This window comes from Rousettus aegyptiacus, unplaced genomic scaffold, assembly GCF_014176215.1.
Source record: "Rousettus aegyptiacus isolate mRouAeg1 unplaced genomic scaffold, mRouAeg1.p scaffold_m13_p_12, whole genome shotgun sequence".
Classification (NCBI taxonomy): Eukaryota; Metazoa; Chordata; class Mammalia; order Chiroptera; family Pteropodidae; genus Rousettus; species Rousettus aegyptiacus.
Genome location: NW_023416287.1, coordinates 6,654,231 through 6,659,561, shown reverse-complemented (window position 1 = coordinate 6,659,561; position 5,331 = coordinate 6,654,231). Strand labels below are relative to the sequence as shown.

The following is a 5,331-nucleotide window of genomic DNA, read 5'->3' as shown; positions in this document are numbered from 1 at the left end:
TGGCAAAAATCTAATCGCTAAGTGGGATAAAGGAAGCCCACACGTGGTATGGCAGCATTCGTTTAAAAAAAACAAAACGTTAAACATATGTGTACGTGAGTTGGCACCTCTATGCACGCGTGTGTGTAGCTCTGTGCACCTACGCGTGTAAATTCCTGTTGGCGTGACAGAAGGACTCGTGCCATCGGAGGGAGTGACTTAGCAGCGAGGGGACGGAACGGGGAAGGACTGCTGGATTTACGTCGCAAGTTACCAGTGCGCCTGCTCTTTTTTGACGCGTGTGCACGGCTGGCGCTAAGCATATTTTCAAATGCAGAAGCGGAACAGATGGACGGATGGCATGGAAATCAGATGCTTCCAGTGCAAACAGAATGCGCTCTTCGGAAAAATAGTTTCGCGATTCAAAATTCACTCTTACATCGAACGGCGAGCCGGCCCGTCTGTGGCTCATTCATTTCCCCCCAGAACACAGTGATGAGCACAGCGGGGTATAAACGCATACGTCTGGAGAAGACGGACTTTTACACTAGTTCTGTCTTCTCCGCTCCCTAAAGTGTGGACCTTACCGATTTCTTTGACCTGCCTTTTTTTTTTTTTTTTTTTTTCTCTCTCCTCCTCCCATTCCAATGCACTGGCGGTGACAAGGCATTGAATTACCAGTTTGTCACTAACGCCATAGGCTTTATTATTCCTTTGAACAGAAGCTCAGCTTAAAAAGAAAAGTTTTTCTTAATAAGTAGCTGTTCATCCTTTGATATGCACATCTGGATCCGTGGTCTTATCTGCCGCATGCTAATGCCGCTTCCTGCAGATAATGATAAAAGAACAACTCAAAATAACAAAAAAGGAATAAAACGTGCCAGATGCCTAAAAAATAAGGACAATGCATATAAAAGGAACTGGATTTTCAACCCGGGAGAATAAACTCTATCGACAATTGAAGTAATCATTTTAGTGCTCAACTGATGCAAGAATTTTTTTTTTAAGGGATTAGGGAGGGGGAGGGAAGCAAACATCAGCTGACAACCACCACCACATTCTGTTAAAAATTAAGAGGGAAATAGAGCTAAGTATGCTATAAATCACTTTGGGGTTTAATTTTGCATCTGCCCTGCTACATTACTGCTTTTCCTCATTTGGCTGGGACTTAAACACTGCTAATTAAAGGCTAAACTAAAAGACTTACACTCATACCTTTTTTAGAAATTATAAAATATTTCAAATGTACAGAATTTGAAATGTCATGTATCCACCATCTGCATTGAACTACTCGTCTATTTTTCCTTCATGTCCATTTTTTTAAAGAATACATTTCCTTCGTTCTAAGAAAGAGTCCTTCCAAACGTGATTTTTCTTAATTTCTACATCCCCTTTGTTTATTAAAAGAAGGCGCTCTTCTTATAAAATTATTATGATTTTCCCCAGTGTTAGTCATTCTCAGACGCTTTCTTCCTCTACTCAGCGCGTAAATGGGTCAGATGTTTTGAAAGTTAGGTTAACATTCAGGATGCATGTGTAGAATTGTTATATGTTTAATATATACATATGAGTTACAGATATTACATATGGCTATCATCTACATGATTTTTGTTCTTCACAATTTCTTTTCAGAAGAGGCAACGGTCAACTAGCTTTGGCAACTTGTGGATAGAGCTTCAGTAAGCCTGTGGCAGATCGTTGTAACTGACACATTAAAAGACAGGCAAATAAGAACTTCTGCTCTCCGTAACTCGCTCCATCAGCTGGGAGCCGAGGGTGGTGGGAAGGGCGACAGGCAACAGCAGCCCCTACGTCTCCAGCACGCCTGCAGTTGGAGGTTTTTGGACCCTTTTTTCCCCTAAATTGATTCCACATTAGCATGCAACAGGCATGGGAAAATGATAAACTCCTATTACCACTGCCATGGCAACTGAAAAAATGGCTGCATTGGGGGAGCAAGGTCCGCAGGAGAAGAAAAGCGAAGACCTCGTCTCTTTCTTCTGTTTGACATCTGTTGTTTAACATACAAAATTGTATTATCATGACGCGAGCGAGTCAGCCCGCACTAAAGGCTGCCGAGGGACGTCGAAACCAGCCCCTCCCCACCCCTGCTCCCTTCTCTCTGCCGTAAGAGTATATAATTTGACCCTGAACATTTCCACCGAGGGCTGCACGTTCCCTCCCTTTTCATCCCAGGTACAAAGCGTGAAGTGCCTTGGAAAGGTGGAACGTAGTAGAGAAGAGTCTGGGCGAGGGAGGCAGGTGATCGATCAGAAAGCAAGAACAGCGCTCTTCCGTGGGTAGCTGCTGTTCTAAATGACCCATTCCTCTCTCCTCCTGCCCCTCATCACCCTACCCTCACCATTGTGGGGTTTTCTGAGACAGACGTTTGAGCAGAACTTGTGGACGTGAGTAGACAGAAGGCCAGCAGCAACGGTAAACAGCTAAAGGTTTAAAATGGTTATTGCAGGTCACCGGGAGAAAGGCTCGATGCGTAATTTGACAAAGGGTGCTTTATTTCCTTCTTTACACTGCCTTCTTCTAAAATATTTTTATAAAGTGTCTCTATATAGCCAATAAGTGTTTCAAAGGGGGCTACGGTAATGGATCTTTAGAAGGATGTCACAGCCAATACTTATCAAAGTTTCCATATCACCCAAATGTACCACTTGAAGCAAGTCCTTTGTTCATATATAAATTGTATATATTTTAATTCATATTTATATGTGCATTTTAATACATAGCATGTGTATTAAAATACACATTATACATACATAATATATGTGTATTAAAATACACATTATGTGTATTCAATATGTGTATTAAATGATGTATATTCTAGTACACATATACCTTTTGCGATGAGGGCATTTAAATGAAATGACTTTCACCACCTTGCAGGTGTGTAAGTAGAACAAAGTGGTACCATTTTGAGTTGTTTTTTTCTCAACACGGCCTTGAAACAGTTGTTATTCAAAGTTCCTTGCAGGCCATACCGAAATGAACTAAATCAGAATTTTCAGTAAGAACATCAGGTAAGTGCTTACGAAAGAAAGCATGTTTCTACCCTTTCCCTTGGTTATTAGCGAAGTTGGTGAATGAAGGCAGTGAAACAGAGAAGAGCCTGTGGGCAAACCCAAGCCACGTCCAGGCATCGGGGCTTCTTCACAGTTTAACAACGATTTGTAACAAACTTGCAGCCTTGATAGCAGATGCACAAGCAAAGGCAACGGAAGGAAACCCTCCCAACGGCCCTGTTGTTTTTCCCAAATGGTCGGAGTAAATTTACAATACGCCACCTGGGTGAGACCAACGGCTGAGACCCCAGACCATGTACACAGTTACGACAGGGATTTCTCAGACTCACTGGAAATGTTGGAGGTGGAATTCGCTTGGGGAAAGAGAGCACCCAGGGCTGCCCATGTGCTTGAGGTGACAAAAGTCTTATTTTTAATCCCGAAAGACATTGATCAGATGTTTCAGTGTCGGGTTATTTCTGCTCTTGTTTTCGGCTTTCGGTTCCATCAGCATAATCTTTGTCACACACGGGGTGGCAGTTTTACATTTGCAATTCTAGATTTTTCTTTCTGCTGGGTTTCCTGGCACCCGCCTGCTATTTTTACATAGCTACTGCACATCAAATGAGTCAAGCCATGGAAACAGTCTTGAGGATGTTTCCTGGGGTTGGGGGTGAAGGGATCCTGGGGGATTTCTCTTTTAGCAGTTTAAGATTTTGAAAGGCATAACTTTTCTGGAGGAAGCGGTGGGGAGAAAGTTCTGTGAACCAAGCTTTTTGATTCAAATCCCTGGATGTTTGGGGGCTCAACCCCGTTGTTTTCTGACAATTTTCAAATAAAGTCATCCCCAGACCTGGTGAGTTCTCCAAAAATAGGGATATTCCTCGGGGTTTGCTTGTGATTTACAGGACCAGACTCTGAAGGTATAGAAACGACACTGATTGCAAAAGTGCCCTCGTTTGCATCTCAAAGATCAGAAAGAACCATGGACACATTGAAATACATAAGAAATTAGTATCACGAGAATCGTTCTGATTACTGGCCAAGTCACATCTCAGAGTAAATGTCGTCTGTTCAGAGAGACCTTTTCCAGCCCCCACCTGGCTCTCTTCAATGTGTGGCATTGATACCCTTAACTTGTCTGTTTACCATGGGCTTCTCCACAGCAGGACATCAGCCTTCTGAGGCTGGAGCTTCTCTGCCTGCTAGGTCAAGTCCGTGGGTCAATGCCTGCACATCGCAGCTACTCAATTATTAGTTCGTGCTAGGTGACCGCATGAGTGAATGAATGATTTAACTATAAAAGATTCGATGAGCAGAGAGGGATGCTGGTCCTTTTCTAATCTGACCCCCGTGTGTGCAGATGCCGGAAGACAGCTCGGAGGAGACCTGGCTGGCTTAGCACACCTGCCCAGGTGGCCATTGTCAGCAGCCTTCTGCTCTGATGACACCTGAGATTTGCTTTTAATACTCAAAGATGTATACTGCAGCATTGTTAGTGGTAGCAAAAAACTGGGAACAAAAGGAATGAATGGGTATTGTTACATTCGCAGCACGGAATATTATACGGCTGGTAAGTAAAATGAAATAAAACTAAGAATTGCGTTGAAGGAAATTTCCATTAAGTATTGTTGAGTGATGAGTAAAAGGCACTCGAGTGTAAAATAATACCCCATTTTGGTAAAAAAAACTGTACACAATATTCTTGCCCAGGATTACATTGAACCTGGATAAAAATATGAGATGATATGAACTTGACTGTGAAGACAGGTTATGTGCCAGGTCAGGGCAGGAGGATTATGAGAAAGAAGGGAGAAATTGGCAGAAATCAAGAAAAAGAAGAAAATCAAATGACTGTGATATTTAAAAAATCACGTATGATATAATTGGTGGTCTCCCATCCAAGTACTAACCAGGCTTAGCTTCCGACATCAGACATCGGGCTCCTTCAAGGTGGCACGGCCGTAGACCACAGACCGTGGCTCCACTGGGGCGCGAACCCAGGCCCTTCTGCATGTGAAGCAGACGTGCTCACCGCTACACTAGGGAACCACTTCCAACCACTGATTTTCTTTTTCAAAAATATATTGAAAACGTATTCACCCAATGCCTGCCTTATACCGGGCCCAGTGCCGGGCATTCTCAGAGCACGAAGGAACCTACTCTTGCTCTGTGGACGCTGATGACTTGGCCAAAAGACACGTGCTATTCCTGTGCGAACAGTTAATGGCATGAGACTGAAGTCACAGCTCGAGGTGACAATGCAAAGGAATTCTGGCCTACTGCCAGGAAGGGCCGCGGGGGAAAGGCATCCAGGTGGTCCGTGGGGAGAGGT

General features: G+C 43.5%; 1 non-coding gene across 1 annotated transcript; it reads right to left on the bottom strand.

Moving 5' to 3' along the window:
- Nucleotides 1-4,975: 4,975 nt before the first annotated feature.
- Nucleotides 4,976-5,048, bottom strand: TRNAV-CAC. Its single transcript has one exon. It is a non-coding gene; the product is annotated as a tRNA-Val (tRNA).
- Between the last annotated feature and the right edge of the window lie 283 nt (nucleotides 5,049-5,331).